Consider the following 19,822-nt stretch of genomic DNA (forward strand, 5'->3'; position numbering starts at 1 on the left):
TCTTTATTGAATTCTCAGTGAATCAATAATTTTCCGACTGAAAGGCTCTTTTCACCTCGATGTGAAGTCTCTCCATCAAATATGATAAATGATCACAATATTCCGTCGAAAGAGACGCGTTTTCTTCTATTCATTTTTTACAGAAAAATGATTGATGCGCTTTTCACAAGCAAATAAAATCCATCGACAACATAATTCATGGAAATTGTATGCCCATTTCCATTAATCAATATTTTCCCATAACTTCGCAATCAACGATTCAGATAAACATTCAATAATTACTGGTTCATTTTACCCTCATTTGGCTTTCGGTTAATTACTCGTTCTTATTTACTGCGAAATATATTCAAAAATCATAATTAAAAATTTTGTTGGTAATTAAATTACAATATAATTCATCGAGGCTTAATAAATCAATAATTTTCCCAACGACAAATATTGTAAATCCCTCGAAAAATCACAATTTTTCCTCTTTTTATTCCCGTTTCACCCGACAGAGTGAAAATATGATTGCTCACCTTTCAAATGCAAATAAAAATCATACCATCGGTAACCCAATTTTCCGAAATCTGTACATACCTTTCCACAGCTCAATACATCCCCCAAATTTCTAAAAATGCATTTTTCAAACTCTCAAATAAATAGCGAGAAATTGATGCCATGTGCTGCACGTTCAACTGCACCCATTTTCGTATTGATTGACAGTCGCGTTCAGAAGAAAATTCCCGAATTCAGATAGAAGAGAGAAAAGGTGTTTCGAGGTTTCGAAATAAAAAAAAAAAAAGAATGTACAGACGCGAGTAAATCCAGTGCGTTGATAGGCCCAGGTCACGGTGGCTTTGTTGGCACTAGTCTATTGTCCCATTGAGAGGAAAAAATATAAATTCAAGGGACGAGGAACACCTCGACAATGTCGTGGCTCGTGTCCATTGAGGGATAAACCGACCAACAAAAAACGGGCGCATATATATTTTCACAAACTTGGAATCTGAAATTGTAATGCTCGAGTGCATTATACCGGCCCCTGAGCTCTCACCGAAAGAAATAAATTTATTCAACATGCGGGAAAAAAATGGAAGCGCAATATTTTTGCAATTGTCCATTGGCACAGGGGACGAGGATTCACATTTACCGTGTGGTAATTAATTGATTGTGATAATGGACAATTGCAAATTTGTTCCTTTTATCAAAATACAAATTTCTCCCATTTTCATAAAAAAAAATCCTCGACAACAAGAAAAATATCCAATAATTCTAAATAAATTCCAAATTAAAATCAGAATATGATAATTAACGAAATAAAATTGTTGAATTCGACTAATTGAATTTGTTAAGTCGATGAAATATTTAGTCCACCAGTCTCGACCATGGAAAACCTTCGCAATGTATTGAACCATAAAATTGAATTGTTCATCATGATGAAGTGTACGAAACAAGTGTACATTACAAAGCTGATTTGTGGACATATATCCTCACCGTTGTGGGCTATCGTTGAAGCCACCCCCTTCACTCTACCCTTCACACAACACGGCCCTCATGAATAGCCCTTTCTAAAGGGTAAACGAGAATCGTGTTCTGTCCACTGACCAGTGAGCTACGCGTGCACGTCGATAAATCGTCACGTGGATACGTCTCGCCACATACACAACACGCCAAGCGTCTGCTTTAACATCTCTCCCCCTGATTTTCACGCTAACCATGACACGCACGTATTTCGCAAATATTTCATGAAGCCCTGATGACAACGCCCCTTCCCTCCCCCTCCCATGCATTCCCAATGCCGTTGGTTAACAAAAATTCCGTCGGAGACTGGAGAGAACGGGATGATAAAACATAAATAAATTCGCGACCAACAACAAGTCCTCGGGGGGTTGCAGTAGTAACAGTGCGTACATGTCAGACATTTTTTCCTAATTATACTTTATTTAACAGTGCGTTTTTTACGCGTTGTTCACGAACGTAACAATCAGATGAGAGTAATTGTTAAAAAATTGTGATTCATTAAAAGAATTCACAGAGAACAATTTTTTCTGCCCAAGATTTTTCAAAATTTTTCGATGAATCATCGAAAGATCTTTTCACGAATGGTTTGGGAACAAGAGAAATCTTCCGAAGATCTTTTGATCTTTCTTATGAGATCTTCTGGAAGATCTTTGGTTCAGGAGATTTTTTACTCGAGTAAAATTCATCTATTCAGTCTCGGATAATTATAAATTATTCAAAAATGTATATAAAAAATTAGTACACCAGCAAAAGGTGTAAATACACTAGTTCATAAAATACGAATGAGGTAAATCAGTGATAAAAATAAAGTGGAACTGGAATAAACAAAAAAGTCATCAGGGTTTTTCCATTTAACCGGAAAAAGGCGTGAGAGTTGAACTTTTTTCCGTTTTTGTTCTTGATTACAAAAATTTTTTTTTTTCGTACTCCCAGCCACACAAATCCAGTGTCCAAGTTGAAAACTCGTGGGGGAGGGGACAGGGTTCGTTTGCACGCTTCGTTGATACACAATGCATCAGAACATGCGATCAATTAACGAACCGCACGTCAGTCTGATTAAAGACCGTAACAAATAGACACCAGCATTGCCTGCTGATCTGTATATCCAGGAGTCTAGTCGTTGCAAACACTGAAGCATCATCTAGCACGGGGCTTTCAATTGTCGGTTGAATACCGTCCAATTGCTGGCTTCACAGTCAACTGATTTTTTTCACTTGGGGGAAGATCGGAGGGGGCTGTATCGACATAAATCTGTTGCAACGATTGAGTGAAATTTTTTCGATTTGAATGGGAAGAGGTAAATTCGGGGTGAACGCAACTCCATCTCGCTTGGGGGGTTATTTGGGCTCAGGAAAGTTGCCGAGGTCGTCACGTAAGCGGTCACATGACCGTCGGGACGGTCAGTTCCCATCGCTGTTGGTGGATATTTTTTTTTCGTCATTTTTCCATCATTTTATCTTTAATTTGTTCCGGGAATATCAATTGAAGGGAGGGAGGGGAATTTAAGTTGATTAATGAGGGGGACACGTGGCTGGGTGGGTGCGTAACCAACGAATCATCCGGTGAATTTTTCCGGATCGAATTAGGCGCCTCCGGATGGTAGGAGAAGTCATCCGTGATTCATGGGTGCCATGAGGATGGGCGTTAACCCGTAGGAGCCGTATACAACAGCATTTTCTTCTATTCCTTCTCAAGGGTCTTCATTGAAAATTCGAGTAGCTCGGGGACCTCTCGTTTGCCGGTTCACAAATTTCAAATTCCATCGTTCGTATGTCCAACTCAAATTTAAAGTTCCCAGGAAAAATTGAAAAAAATTGTTCTCCAACAACAAGCACTGGCTTTTAAATAAATTATTAGTGGAAAAAAAATTTAATGTCGAGGACAGTTGAGTATTAAGTCAGGACAATCGCCCTGAGTACGATTACTTCCGAAAAAAAATTATTTTTTAGATGATCTTTGAAAGACAATTTTTTTTTAATGTTTGGATGACCTCTTTTCCTCAAAAATCTTCGAAAAAAATGATTTTTTGGAGTTCCAGAGACTGAATCGACCAAAATGCCTGATAAAATTTTTTAACAATGCAGTCATCCTTTCCAGTGACTTTTATTAAATATTTTGAGTTGTACAAACATAACTTCCGGTCTCCCCATTATATAGAGCCAGATATTTCTGTTCTCTGTCCACATGTTTACTCCTGTGTTGTCAACCCAAACCCCTTTGTCCCTGTCCACATGGACACAAAAAAATTATCAAAGCATAGCGGGTGAACGTTGCACCATATTTTCACCAGCTTCCGGTAAATCACAACCTCACGGCCAACCGGATGTGAACACCTATAAATGAACGAGTGTATGGGCGCCTCGTGAAACTCTTGGGTTGCGCCCTCTCCTTCCGCATACGTCCAACAAAACCATATAGTTTGCAGCACGGAATATACAGATGGGGGAAATGGGTGGCATTTTGGAGGATAGTTTAGATACCGGAAGGTAACAACCTGTCATCAAATTTGAATGTAAACGAGGTAGATATCAACAGTCTAATTTTATGAAGTTGGGCAAGTTTTATTGAAGGAACTCTATCGGGGTTTTTCGACGATGAGTAGTGGAGATAGTGCTGGTGACATCGGGCCATCTCTGATGGTTATCGTCACCCTGAAAAGGGTTGCTACTACCCATTAAAAATGTGTCTGCATTTAATTTTTACTGATAAGATTTATCGCCCTTTGATGAACCTGATGAGGGCTAAATTTCAAAGTCCAACGTTTATTTATTTATCGTAGATTATTTATTCAATGATTGCCGGTATCTCACTTCCACATTCCATGAATAATTTCGTAAATTTAGATTTAAAATTAATTATCGTTTGTTAATTTTTACGTAGAGTTCGGAACTTTGATGAAACTGGGGGATAATTTCCATTGAAAAATTTCACTCGTATACCACTCCGATAAACAATTCAATGAATGTTAGAATTTTAGTGGCACTAACTCTGTGAACTAGCGACTTTCAATCTACTCCAATATCGATACATCACTCGGCTGATTAAATTCGCAAAGACTCATGAAGAATTCGCGAGTTATCGGAAAAAAGTGAACATTAACCCAGATCAGATATTCACTGGGACACTCCATTGAATTCTTCACCATTTTCAACTTCACGAAAGAAACACAAGTAATCCCTGAATATTTATGAACTTTCCCCGAACGTACATAAAAAAAAATGTGTTTACGACTCGTCCGGGTACTACCCTCCCGTCGATTTTCCACATCCCCACGAACCCACAATTGTCCCCACACTGCAAATCCCCGATAATACCTCCAATTACCTGAACAAAAAACCCTCATTCTGGTTCTCAGAAAAAAAATACCCATTGACATAGAAAACTTGGTAACTTATGGAAAAAACTCGTCAATAGTCAGCGGCAACGCCCGTGTCATTAACGAGTCTCAAAACATAAATTTTCTGTCTCGTTACTCGTATTGTGGTCGTTCCACCGATTTATCATTTCATAATATTTCGTTTCACATCAATCAAGATTTTTTTATTGTCATTACATCTTTCATTGTTGATTTAAAAATGATATTTTTCCCTGGGGAAATTCAATGGTTGAAACGCCGGGAGATTCATCTGAAATAATTATTTTAGCAGAAGGATAATGACGAGCAAATAATTATATCGCGAAAATAATAATAATAAATATTTTATCCATCCAGAGAAGTTGAGTAATAATTAAATAATAATTTAGTAAAGACCGAAGGGCTTTGGACGATGGAAAAATAACTGGAGTTGACAAAAGTTTGGAAAACTAATCGCGTCATTAAAACTCCACCAAAAAAACAAATTTTCAAATTTCTCATTCCCATTCACTCGTAGAGTATTTAAATGACTATTTACATTTTTTTTTCTTCTACGAGTGTCAAGTTACTCCTGTCACTGTGGGAATGTTCAGCAGTTGTGGTGGGGATTTATTAGTCCGATTGAGTTGGACGCGTTGGAGTCATTCTAACGAGACCCTGTGCTGTGTCTGAAAATGACTTCTTCCTTTCTTTATTCTGTATCTGTGTGAAAATGTCCGTGACATCAGAGGGGGCCCACGGGTGACAGCTGCGGGGTCCGGGTTTGTGTACCTCGAATGCTGCGAAGCAAATGGCGGGAGGGGAGATATTAAAGATGACCTCACAGGTCGTGAATTAAGTGAAAAGGGTCAATGAGGGGTTCAGCGAAAAACTTAATAAAATTATTGTCGCAGTCATGGAAATTGTGGGTTAAATAATGGAGCGATAAGGCGACGAAAAATATGTTAACAATCAATACAGTCGTTAATTGTCGGCCAACTTTATGATGAAGAATCAGATGAAACGATAACCGGGGGATTGTGTAGGGCACATCGATATAAAAAAAAAGTTGTGAGCGGCTTATGCGGGATGAAAGAGGGGAATGTGATGAAAGAAAATATGTTTCAAAATAAAATGAAACTGCGGTTTCGTTAGTTGTGTTTGTTTGCATACGAACGTTGGGAGGAAAATGTTTCTTTGTTCGAGAGGGATTGAAGGGTTTTGGTGGATGTTGTTGTTTGTTTTATTGTTCGATCCCTTTGACATATGAGGTTCAACGAGAATAGAGAATCGGATTTAATATTTCTGGGGGGTTATAATGACTTTTTATTAAATATTTGTGATGATTTTGAATATTTTCTTTTGCAATCGGTTTCACGAAAAAACCATTACCAAAATAATATTTAAATCCCTGGAATTTTTCATTAATTCCCCATGAACAACATTATCAGAAAAAGGACGTGATTTCATCTCCAACAGAGGAATAAAATTTCCGATAAATATTTTGCATTATTCTTCGCCAATCGAATAAAGAAGTGGCCGGTGGAGGACAAACGACAGTGATTGGACCTCAAGAGGAGAAAAGGTGACAATCAATGATCATAAAGATGGCGTATCTTTCCGTTCTCCTGAGTTACCCTCAAAAGCCTGTCTTTTCCAAGCGGACCAATGGGGTTGTCAAGGCGCACGCCCGAACGAACTAAGGTCGAAGCCAGGGAATAAGCCGACACCACGACCACCATCACCCGGTTTATCCCGCTCGCATCGACGCCCTCACCCCCTCCTCCTCCACCGCCCCCCCCCCCCTAAGTTCAAGTGCAAATATCAGATAAAACTCGAACCCATGCTGAAGAGGTGAACATCTAGCATCAAGCTCTCCACATCGTCTTCAAGGAACTCACGCATTTTATTAAAAAATACCTTTCCTCGGGGGATGGACATGGAACGAGAATTGCCAGCAGTGAGTCGTGGAAATTTGCTCGATTACCCACCAGCCATTTTCATCCCAACGAAATCATCTGTCCGGGAAGTATTTCATCCTGGAGTGAATTCTATTGTTTATCACCCTGCTGGGGAATATATTGGGGTATTCGACAGGACATAGAAAGAGATAAACTGTGATATTGAGGAAAACCAATTATCGGTTAGATTCAGAGGAAAAAAATTGTAAATAGAATGGCCAGTGGTCCAAGGAAAATTACGAGGAGGGAAATATTCCGATTCTGAAATACAAAAAAAGAAACGAAAATAAATTTTGAATAAAAATTAAATTTCTAGAGAGGGAAACGTGAAAAAAAATGACGATCAACCGATTTTTAGGTATAATTTTGGACCTGGAGATGATCCAATCAATCTGTTACTCTCCCCCGCCCCACAATGACACTGGCATTTGTTCCCCAGGACCCGGTGGTCCCACGTTCGAATTTCCATCATCAAAATCCTCCGCAAACCCCTTCAAGTCATTTCCAGCCCCTAATCATTGCGCACGCGTGTTTCCTTCGAAAGCTCTCGAGATTTACCCACAACATCCCTTTTCCGCGACAATTTAGCGCGTCGGCGCGTCCCTCGTAAAATATTTTTCGGGGTGAGTGTCCCGAATCACCGATATCACCCCCGAGAGAGAGAGAGAGAGAGAGGGAGAGCCAGTGCAGCCGCCAGACGTGCAATAGGACATTGGCCCGGTCTTTTGACGGAAGAACAGACAAAGAGAGGTAGACCCTCGGCAAAACAGCGAGAGCCAAGGGTTCGTAGAACCCCCGGTGAGGCCAGAATGGGGGAGAGCCAAGTTCTCTGGGGTGGAAAGTGGCGAGAGAGACGGCGACAAAGGATACAGGGGGATGAAGAAAAAAAAATCTGAGGCAGGCATTGCGCCAAGGGAAAAAGAGAGAGAGAGAGAGGGTGAGGGGGGAGAAAGGACAAGACGAGAAGTACGCTACTTGGATTGATTGAGAGAAAAGCCAGGAGACGACGCCGGTGGTTGTAGTTGTGTGGTGTAGTAGTGGTGGCGGCAACGACCGTAGGGCTGTCAATCGATAGGGGCTGCATGCGCCCCAAAGCCACTCTCTCGCTCTCAGTCCTTCTCCCATTCTCATCCAGTCGTATTCACTTCCACCAGTCTACGATGATTTTACAACCCCTGGCACGTTGGGATTATTAATACCCGCACGTCGAAGCTGGGGATAGTGGAAGGTTCTGGGGGTGAGATTGTCTCTGACCATTGCCAATGTATCAGGACGTCTCAGTCGGGGGAGGACTAAACACCGCGGGTTTTCTATTTTCGGGGGGGGGGGAGGTGAAGGGAAGTGAATGATTTGATTGCTGGCGGGGGGAGGGTATTGCTAACTAGAAAAATTATTGTCTATGAAAGGTCTGTACATTTTTTAAAATATCAACTATAAATATATAGTTTTTGTGGAGTATTAGAATAATTTTTATTTTAAAAAAGTCGTGAGATCGCGTGGCTGTCAATACAATCGATAGCCCTAAGCTCCATAAAATTATCGGTGAAATTGGAAATTTTACGATTCTTTTCTCCTCAAATCAAATTTAACGTCTCTTCCCTGGGAATTGCTCCTAAATTAGCCATGAAATGTCTCGGGATTTGCAACACAGTGAAGCCGTCACGTACCGCCAAGAATCTATAAAATTCCATGCAAATTCTCCCGTAAATCACCCCCAACACTTTTCTCCAATATCATAGAAAATCAACCCCCCAGAACACCTCTCATTTGCAAGTAGAATACCGCCTGTACACATCCCGAGGAGGTTAAAAAAAAAAATGCCGAAGCGGAAGTGAAATTTTTATGAATATGAATGATGAAAGGGTTGAAGGGAGTGTACAACTGAGATTAAAAATCCATTGAAGGGAGTGAGAACAAAAGAGGGAGTCCATCAAGGACGAGAGATCTCACGTGAAGGACTCAAAACGGTTTTTGAGGGGCGGCCTCTTGAGAGGAGGAGACCGGAGGCCGTTTGCGCTCCATCGACACCATATGGCGGACATACCAACTTCATATTATACCTCGGCTTGAATATGTAAACGACCTTCCAATTTCTCCGCTTGGCGAGTGAATGTGTGTGCGGTATTCACTATTTTATCCGGCGCTTACTCCTCGTCGGGTGATTTTGTCGCCGGCGAAAATCACAGAGATGATGAACACCCACTCCGGTTACTCAATGGTATACTACTGACCAATGGGATATCGCAGGCGACGATGGGTTCGCCTTGATTTTAATTAAAAGGGTAGAGCTGATGGATTAGCGAGTGGGATAATTAGTTAGATTTTTTTGCTTCATTTCTTCATTTATTCGGGAGCGTTGAAATAATGAAAATTTTTCTGGAGGGATTTCACTTCTAAAAATCATTGGAATCACTAAAAAAGGGCATGAGTATGGGATCTATTGTTTTGTTGAAGATCTTATTGACGAGACGATTTTCTGCACGAATGTTTTGTTTAAATAATTGCTGGATTTTAGGGAGAGTTGGAAATGGAAACTGGGGGAGACTTGAGGGGAAAAATTATTTGTCAGGATTTTCCGAAATTCGTAACAGGCACGCAACGCAAAAATCATCGATATTGCATCGATGGACTTGAATCCTTGATCGAACAGAACGTACGATAATTGGTTGTCAAATTTTCACAGTTAGTCATCCATTAAATTTACTGATGAATTAATTAGTACGCAGCAACGGGTTTGGCAGTTAGCGAATTTAATTGAGGTGGATTCGTTAAAATTCGCTCAATCGGCCGTAACGGTCTGATAAAAGCGCAGTCAGTTTACATTTAATCATTAAAATAGAATAATGAAGTGAATGTAAGCCAACAAATTTTTTTTCCTCCCACACGAAGAGAAACATTTAATAAAAATGGAACGCTCCAAAAAATTGCGTAAAATTCCCTTTTATTTCTATCGACCAGACAATAAAATAATTAATAAATAAAAAAATCGCGTCAATATAAAAAAATATCTTCTGCAATATTTGTTCACTCCAATATTCGGCAGTTGGTTCCTCCGAGTTTACACATTTAGAAATTTTAATTCAATCCCAATCCCAAATCGAATCCAGCGGTTCAGTTTTCCTCTGCCAGCGGTTTCGTTCATTGGAATTGACAGTTATCCACTGCCGTCAGTATTTTTTGTGCAATCACAACCAGAGTATTAACGTTATTGCAATCGTCACGTACCCCACGTCAATCCTCACGCCCTCGTGCATTTTTTTTTCTCCCCTCCCTTTCGTTTATTTTGTCTCATCATTCGAAATCCACCCCCGGTGCTCATCACGCACCCTAGTGGGGTTCTATTGTCGTTTCCACCCGAGACGCCACGTCTCGTATTCAGTCTTGCAGCGTCTCCGTCGGTCCTCTACTTGTAATTAGCCTCTGTACCCGCGTCTTAATGAAAGCGACAATTACACGATGTTTTCTTTTGAAAAAAAAAATTTTCAGAGATGAAAGAACATTGAATTGAATATTCTAATAATCTTCACTCATGCAATCGTTTCAAGTATTAATTGTTATTAATTGATTTATTCCCTTGTCGTTAATTTAATCTACTAATTACCCAAATTACTCTTATATTTTACCGGAAAAAAATCGTTGAATGTCACAATAAATGAAAAATTTGTTAAGAATTCCCAAAAAAAATATATTTTCTCATTTTTCTTATCCAAAGGGAGAAAGACAGAAAAATATTTGTTCACAGCTACTTTGACATGACATTAATTCCCCAAAAAAACAGGCCTCGAGGAAATTCTCACAGGATAAGAAACCCGAGAAACAAAAAAAACATGAAAATAAAATCGTAAGAGGTGGGGAGGGGGAGGGAGGGTGAAATTGGATCGATGGCTTCCGAGGCACACGCCGGTCGCTGCTGTTACCTAAATGTCAAAGAGCGTATAGGCACGAGACGTCGGGTGGTCGTGCGAGAAGGGCGTCGTGCAAGAATAACTTGGAAACTTTTGCCCCGAGCACGTGCGCATAAGGGGAACTGACGGAAAGAGAGAAAGACAAGGGCCGAAGTGCATGGACTCTGGTATTGGCTGGTGTTCACACACGCCGGATGGATGTAACAAAAGTATACGCGTCGCTGATGCACTTGGTGACGCTGATTGTCCCTGTGGCACGTGTACCCAGAAGGGTTCAGCAGAAATTGGGCAATTTGAGACGGGCCCGGTGGTGGGCAGGGGGTTAATGCGCGGAATTCCTCAGTTTTTGGGGGGAAATGCCAGAGGAGGGGGCGGGTAACCCATCTGGGGGTAGGATATTCTTATGAGGATGATTATGCTCGTGTCAAAGACATTTTTGTATTTTTTTTTTATTTTCGGAGGAATCAATCAGTGGCGATTGATGTATTGATAATTTGATGTGCGCGGGCTTCCCGAATTAACTGAAAATCTAAAAACAATGATAAAGATATTTCGAAAAATTATTAAAACCCCTTGAGCTCATTCATCTACTCGAAATAACGTGGGTCTCCCACACTTCGTAAAATTACGTAGATAACATCACGAAAATTCACCCTCCGAGGGCCATTAAAAGACTGTTACAATGACTGATGGTCTCCGCCATGATGTATCAATTCCCAAGGTCACCACCTCCATTACCCAATGAAACGTCGTCCGCCACTTCATTATGTCGTACCGTTCTGCCAAAGGTGCGAAAATTGAAGAATTATGAAGGTGAGAATCGTATCCCTCGGTTAAACCACCACTCGGTAAATATCCCACAGACTCATTTACCGGTCAAATTCTCACCAAAAGGTCAAAGTGCGAATCAAGGTGTTCCTCTCAGTGGTGACGGTTGATTCGGGGATGTGCAGACCACTAACCCAACGGGTTGAACCCGACACAACATTATTCGATCTATTAAATCCTGCATTAAGGTCACACTGACCGGACAGATTATCTCAGACTTGACTATCAAGGTCAGCATTTATTGAGGAGACAAATTCTTGAATTCGAGAATATCGTGCCGCCGTCGGTCAACGGAACACGCGAGACGATAGCTCGTATCGATTATGTTGTTCATAACGTGAAGAAAAAAAGCTCGTGAACTGGGGACAAAAGAAACAGTTAAACAAGTCTTGTTTTACCTCAGACAGTCGTAAGTTGTCAAAGAGAAAAAAATACTTGAAATAGAAATCTTGGAGATCTTCGAATTACTCACGACTCCTGAAACACGTGAAGGATTTTTGAATGATAAATGGAAAATAATATTCTATTCAGCAGAAGTTGCTGATGCCTCAAATCTCCAGATCTCCAATATCACGTGTCCATTCTTATGGAATTCTCACGCCCAGAATTCTGCATATTCTGCAGACGTCTTGGCCATGGCACACATTCCCTTGCTACATCACCACCAGGAAAATTGAAAATTATTTCCACGTGGGAATTATTTTCCCAGATTTATCTCTTTGTGTCATGACAATACGAGGAACTAACACGCGTTTCCCATCTCCCTGGGATATTACGTAGCACAACGAGAATTTTCAAAAACTAGGGCATCGAGCGAATCCTCATCTCGACGAACACTCGAAACTGAAAACTATCGAAAGGATCGACCGAATTAAACCGATTGCCAAGCGAGGTATTACGTATTTTTCTGTCCGTTGTCATTGCAGAGTGATTTATGTCGTAATTAGGGATTAGCAGAGATCGATACGAACATTACGTTCCTCAAGTCATTGATTCCACGAACTCGAGAATTTAAAGGAAACGTACACTTGGATGTGGAAGGGCCGAGGAAAATTTGACCTGACAAATTTGGAATCGCCTCGAGACGACTGTGAAATATAGGAGTTCGTTCAGCTACTTGGGAAGCTCAATAATTCATTGTCCGAATCGATTTATGTCACTATGTATACACTGGCGTATTCCAACGTGATTTTAGTTGGGAAGTAAAAATGAGGGAGATGGAGAAAAGGGGAAAATAGAAAGGTACGAGAGGTGGAAGAGACAGAAGCCACATTTAAACGCTATCCTCGGATCGATATTGAATTTACAGGGCCTGGTGCCAGATGCCAACGAACCCTCACCTCTACTGAATTCAAATGCACTGCAACTTGTGCATTTTCCACGAATTTAATTGCACGATTTCATCCTTTTCAAGTAACGAACCAGATATTTTATGTGGATGTCTATCTGAGTTGAGTCTTTGGTAGAATTTTGCAAAGGTCCCAAGATTTATGTGTCTTAATATTTCCAGGGGTGAATTTGAAGTCCTTTTGGGGGATATTTTGTAAGACCCGATATGAATTAATCGGAAAAATATTTATTTTTCAGAAAATCTTCCGGAGACAAGTGTTGGAAGGAATCTCAACCCCTCACTCATGAAATACCAGTTTGCAGTTAAGGTAAAATTTTTCCAGATGTCTAGTAAAATTTTGTAGAGCTTCGGGGGTAAATTATTAATTAAAATTTGTCCTTAAAAACGACTCGAGGAAATTTCCCGGAAAAATTGCCTAAACCACTTTGGTATGCTTGAACCAACCGAAGTTAATCACCAATGAAGGTAGGAAGGTCCTAGACTAGAATGACGGAAAGGGTTTCTACTCATTTTAATCTATGAGCTCATGACGTGCACGAAGTTTTCGTGAGTACAGTCTTCCTGGAACTTCACGAAGTTTGGAAAACGGATGAAAGTATAATTTTGTGATCAAAGGTTTATTAACTTCCACTTCGCTCCGAAGAGTCAATGTTTTCCCATATTCCGCTCCGGAAATTCGCCGGCATTATCTCCCCCTCCCCCCGAGTACCGGAATTGATGATAATTTTCGAATAAAATGAACTGACCAAATTTTGAGTCAACACAGAGTTTCATGACTGAGGTACCTCGCCATTCGTTTAAAAATTCAATCAACGGTGCGAGTTTTTAAATTTATATTACCGAGTTCAATGAAAAAGTTGAAGGTTCAACTTCAACGGGAAATCCCATTACTCGACGAAAATCGAAATCCCAGAGTTTGCTGAGTTTTTTAAAAGCTAGTTCAGGGATTCAGTGATTTTTCCGAGGATAAAGTAGTTTAATGTCGAACATAATTCACAAATACTGGAATTCAATTGCTCGGTAAATCAACGGAAAAAGGGGAAAATCGTTTGAGCTAACTCGACTGGTTCATGACTTGAATAACGTCAGCAACGAGTACTGTTCGAGAGCATTAAAAAATCATCAGGATTATTTCTAAAAGAAGAAATAAAGCAGTGAAAATGAAAATACGATCATTCGGTAGTTTTCTAGTTGCGGGAGATTTAAATTTCACCTGTTGTTCGTCTCAATGGCCGATATAACGAACATCGAGAGAAGAGAGTGTATTTATTGATTTATGTAAAGAGCGCGGACTAAAGCGTTTATGGAACATTTGACTGAATCGTCTTTACTTACTTCGAGCAAATATTCTTTTCCGATGGGAAGGGATACATCTGCGATCTGAACAAAGACTTTTCATCAACTGTACTCAATTAACGAGTGTAAATTAGCCGTAAAACACATAAATTGAATAGAAAAGATATAAATTTTTCCTTTTGTCTCAGTTTTAAGAACTAATCAGGCCCATCCCACCATCAAAACGTATACTCTATCAGTCATGTCAATGTTTGCGGTAAATATTCTCCCTCAGGAAATATGTATATGATATATACCCGACATGTGCCATATACATTTCGTATAAATTCCACTTTCCATCCGGATGTCGACCCTTGAATTTCGAAATTGTATCAACATCCCTGAACTCCCTCAGAGAACTCCAAATAATCTCACTATCCGCTCAACCCATCTCCAACCCAGTGTATTTGTTATTCCGCGGGCCTCCTCAGCTCCATCCGAAATATAATAATAAGTCACTCGTAAAACCCCGGCGAAAGCGCAGGGGAGTTTTTCCTCTTTAGAACAACCATCTCTGAAAATGTTAATACTCCCGAAGGGGTAATGTTGCTGGCCACCCGGTGTTTCGGTGCACGCGACGTGCAAACCACATCCAACTCGATTAGTACATGGTCGCGTGAGTCTGTCACGAATCCGACGACCGTAAGAATTTGCGTCGCCGCAGGTAGTGCACTCTGATTGCCACTGAACGTAGGGTATTTCCATGGAAAATCAAAAATCATCAGCAGAAGTGAAAGAAACAATATTTTATTTATTTTATTTCGAGGAAATATTGCGGTTTTTGGGCCACACCTTTCAATATTCATTATTTCCCTAGATTTCCCCAACATTTTCCCCATTTTCACTGAGCTCTGAGGTCTCTTCTGTTATAAAATCGCCTTTTCGTGCTCATAAAGAATATTTTACGAAACATTCCAGTCGTCCGGGTGATTTATCCACCCACTTCCGACCACACACGAGAAGGATTAGTTTTTCCATTATCACATTAATTATTTCTCCGCTAAACTTGACTCGAACCAGTTGTGTATAGTTTTCGGACAAGTCCCAGTCTCTTAAACAAATTTCCCCACCTCAGTCCTCCAGAATTTTATATTCCTCGATTTTTCTACGCGTTCTTATTCTGATATCACGTCATTCACCTTCACTCCCCTCGAGCCTTCCAGATGTCTCTCAACCACCGAAAAACTGAATTGAAATCCATCAACTCCCACAGCACCCCCTTCTACCCTTCTAAACTATCGACATATCCCCAAACAAGACTGACACGCCACTTAGCCGTTCTAGAATCGATCTCCACCTCGGAGATCGTTGCGGGCGCCAAAACCCACCGTAAAAACAATACCTCGTAGTTCACACGCGTGAAAAAATATTGGCGTATCCCTCGGTCTTCCCAGTGGAATTCACCCACAACGGTGAATTCGCAAAAACCAGGAGAGAGGAGGGAAAGTAGCACGTCCTCCACCTTCACCAGGATGAAACGAGACAGCAAATACAACGATCGATCCGGAAGGCACGTTGAAGCCGCCCCCAACGTGCAAGTGAGCAAAAATTCCCAAAAAAAAATTCTCCGTCTTCATTACATAGGACCAAACGGTCACCCGGGACGAAGTGTCATTAACGCGACAATTACTCAACAAAATTTAATTTTTCAATTACGCGAGGAAAAACTACGCGGACTTCACTGAGTTCTCAAGGACTAGACCCTTCCAAACCAATATAATATCGCCAAATGCCTATTAACCCACAATTTAAAACTCCTCGAACCAAATTTTTCTCTCAACGAAAAACTATTGACTCACGAATTAAATGTCAAGATGATAAAAAGTCGGGTTACATTACCCACTCGCCTAATTCCACCTTAAACACTAATGAAATCTATGATAAACCCGATATCTATTTTATTCCCAGTAAAATCCCACCCGTTTCCAGGATTGAGGTCAATCAGTCCCCGAAAACCACCTTAACCTCCCGAATAATTTATTTATTTACTCGGCGTTGCCCCTCCCCGCTGCCTCAGAAAACGTGGACCACCTTAAATCCCTCCCCCAAAAAAATCAATAATCCCATTTGATGCAATTCACCGGCACATAAACCAGATGAAAACTCGTGAGTTCATCAGACTGACAAGCGTTTGTGGGTTAATCATTAAATTCAATGTATCGGTTAAAACCGCCGTATTTTTTCCCCTCCCATGGCAGTGTGAGTTGACGTTGTAAAATCCACATGAAGGTAAAAATATATATAAACCAACCCCTAGTACTCTGTTCCATCGGCTGATGTGCGCTGGCGCAATGACTCCACACTGCTCCCCCCCCCTTTCCTCCTCCACCCCTCGCCCCCTGTTACACGATCGCAGGGGTCGAGCGTCCACGCGAGCCCGATACGCGCGGGCCACCACCTACCTACGATAAAAGTGCACCTGTCCCCATCATTAACAATGTGAAAACTCCGGTACTACCCGCACCCCATCAGAAACGCACTCGCAATTGACGAGAAAAAAAAATATTCTAAATTTCGGTTATTCTCGTCGTCATCTGGCGTTTTATTTTCGCACTATTCCCCTTGATCCTCGCGATATGTGAAAGCTCACGGAGCCGGCGCACAACCGAAATAGAAAGCCACGGGCACATGCGTTCCGCCGATATTCCACCGAATACTCGAGGGGCGAAAGAACGGGGGAGGGGAGGGGATGAATGTATCACCCATTATCCCGATGTATTTCCATCCGAGCCCAGCGTCACATGTCCGATAATCAATCAAAATCATCGGGATCATCGTTGCAAAACAATTCCGTCAATGAACTCAAAATCATTCATTCAATCCAATCATCAGTCTAATTAATACCCAACATACCTTGTCACCGGTTATCACTCAGCCTCCAACGATTTTTATCCACGTTGCACCCTAATCCCAGTTCGCAAGGCCCCTCAAATCCTCAACTATCACCCCCTCACCTTCACTGTGTACCACCACGAAACAAACCAAGAGAAATAAATATAATGTCACAGTGTCAAACCTCCTCAATCACACGAGTTCAATACCTCAAAATATATTTAACAAAAAAATTCATAAGTAAAAAAAAAGTTACACTTTTTTTTAAACAAAATATCCCGTACCCCCTGTCACAATAATTCGTAATACCCGCGCAACTTAAAGCACATAAAACCCGTTCCGGCTCTGAGGCGGCACACGTCTTCACACACTAAACACAGTCTGTTGAAGATGAGTCCCCCTAGTTGTCGCGGCTGTGGGGCGCGGACCACTACCTTAACGAGCCTCCCGGATCGTTGGATAAAACTCGGTTGAAGCTGTTCCGTTTGGCGTACAAACTCCCCACCACTCGCTCTTACCACTGTCGTTCTATACCATAGTACCACTCCCGCTCCCCTCACTTATCCCCACCCCAATACCACCCACCCCCTCCCGCCGCCGATTTCACGCCGTCGCTCGCCCGCCGATCCCCCTTCACCCACACCGTCGCAAGCCCCCCTCCATGAACATGTGCGCCAGCGCGTGGACTTCACCCACACGTCCACCGTCGCCCCCCCCCCATCCTGCCCCTCCCCACGCAGCCCTTGTTTCACCCCTCCGACGAACCCTCGCGAGACGGCGACCCCTATCGACGCAACTCCCCTTCCTCCCCCCTCCTGTTCTGCCCTCGCTAGTGCCAATGTCGCAGTGTTGGTGTAGACGAGATGGGACTCAGATGAATGTGTGTACACATGTGACTGGCGATATATATTTCCCTCTCTCTCTAACTCACACCACCGCCACCCCCGGATGTTTAAGGGCTCTCGTGTAAGCCGAGGGGTTACGTGGTTATATTCTCGGTCTTCGTCGTTCTTTGGATCTGGACTCACTCCATCCACTGGTGTACACACAGTGACAGGAGCGTGAAAGCCCTCGGTAGCACCCCCTACGCATTTTATATCAGGGCTAAAAGTCGCTTGTCAGCGCATTGAGTGTGTCTGGTTTCGTGTCTACTAGGGCTTGATGACTTTTAGGACTTGCGATGGTAGGGTTTAAATGCCTGGATGGCGGTGACAGGAAGGTGGGGGAGGGGGGCTGTGGAATGCGATTGATAATTCATTTGGGGAATGTTAATAAACGTTGTATTTTGTTTTAGGGGGTGGTTGGGGTTCCTTGAATGATGTGGGATGAGATTTCCTCGGAGAATATGTCGTTGTGAGGGAATAACGTGGTTAATGGTCGGTTGGGGGAGTGAGGGGGGCTCGGCCCCCCTTGAATGACAGTTGGGTAATTAGGATAGTGCGCGAAGGGGTTCATTAGGGTATGGAATATATTCCAGGGTTTTTTGGGATGTTTAGAGGGTTTGATGGAGCTCGTCCTTTGGTGGATATACTCCTCCCCCCCTTTGGGGGGAGTTGACGAAATTTTATTAACAATTTTTTCGGTTCTGAGAGGTTAATAAATTTTCTATTTTGTTTGTAGAGTGTTTGACGTTTATTGATGCAGTGATTGACATTTTGATAAGATCCATCGTTGACTGGCTATTATTAGTGATGAGAGGGGCTTAGCCCCCTCGCTTATCCCAGGAGGGCTCAGCCCCCTCCCTCAGTCCTATGAAAATCACTCGTTGCTGGAGAGACAGAGCCAGATATTCATGATTTTATCCGTTTTAATGTCATTAAAAATTCAATTGTCCTGTGGGATTATCACTATTAATAATAACTATCGTAATGGGAATAAAAATACATTTGTGGGAGGAATAAAAACTTAATGGCCGATGAAGCAATTTATACAACGAATTAAAACCGGCTGATCGAGATTAACTTGGGGTACGATGGATACAGAAATTAAAAATTTACATCGATAAATATAACGCACGTTTGTACAGTCGAGATTATGCTTAAATTTATGAGTGGGGAGGGGGTGAAACTTTGAACTGTCGATATACAATATCAGAACATTTGCGCTCGTGCTCAGAATTGAAATGGTGGATTGTCTGATTCCTCTGGGCTCATAACCTTCCGACCTTTACTACCATTTAAGCTCATTTTGGAATAGTTTTGGATGGTGTAATCATGAAGGGATTAAGGTCGCCTTGAGCACTGGCGTTTGTTTACGGGGATATTGGTAATCTTCTCCTGTTTACGAGATTTGCATTTCCTGCAATTGGTACGTGGATTTGAACGAGTAAATCCGGTGAGAGGAGTTGGATAGAAGTAATTGATCGATTGGAACTTATTCTTCAATAAATTCCGGCGCCTCTGGGGGTGGGGTATTTTTTTGGGGAAATATTTTTCAAACACTAAAGTACATTAAATTAAGACAATATTTTTTATGCCTATTTTCATGCCTCCCTTCAACCCCTGGGGGATTGCCCTTAAACTTTAATTCCAGTTTCATTCGAAACCCTTACCTTCAATTTTTTTTTTACTCCACAACTCGAATCTCGGATAATCGCCGGACGGCGGATTAACTCCACTCGCTTGCTACCCTTCCTTCATTCTGTACTGCAGAGAAAGGCTGAAACTGTAGAGAAGAAAATCCGGGGAGGAAAAGTCCCACAATACCCTCGGTAAATGAGTTTAAGTAGGAGTTGAATTGAGAAAAATAATCAATCTTACTGATGAACTTGTAA

The 19,822-nt window shown here is 41.6% G+C and overlaps 1 protein-coding gene across 7 annotated transcripts in view; it reads right to left on the minus strand.

The window, feature by feature from the left end:
- Nucleotides 1-17,484, minus strand: part of LOC135166262 (neural-cadherin) — a 113,829-nt gene extending 96,345 nt beyond the window's left edge. For 5 of the 7 annotated variants that reach the window (XM_064128361.1, XM_064128364.1, XM_064128359.1 and 2 more), the window contains exon 1: nt 17,071-17,484. The gene's annotated coding sequence lies outside the window, so the exon portion shown is untranslated. The remainder of the gene's footprint in view (nt 1-17,070) is intronic. The other 2 variants (XM_064128365.1, XM_064128362.1) reach the window with 1 other exon arrangement.
- Nucleotides 17,485-19,822: the final 2,338 nt, after the last annotated feature.

Source organism: Diachasmimorpha longicaudata, chromosome 9, assembly GCF_034640455.1.
Source record: "Diachasmimorpha longicaudata isolate KC_UGA_2023 chromosome 9, iyDiaLong2, whole genome shotgun sequence".
Lineage (NCBI taxonomy): Eukaryota > Metazoa > Arthropoda > Insecta > Hymenoptera > Braconidae > Diachasmimorpha > Diachasmimorpha longicaudata.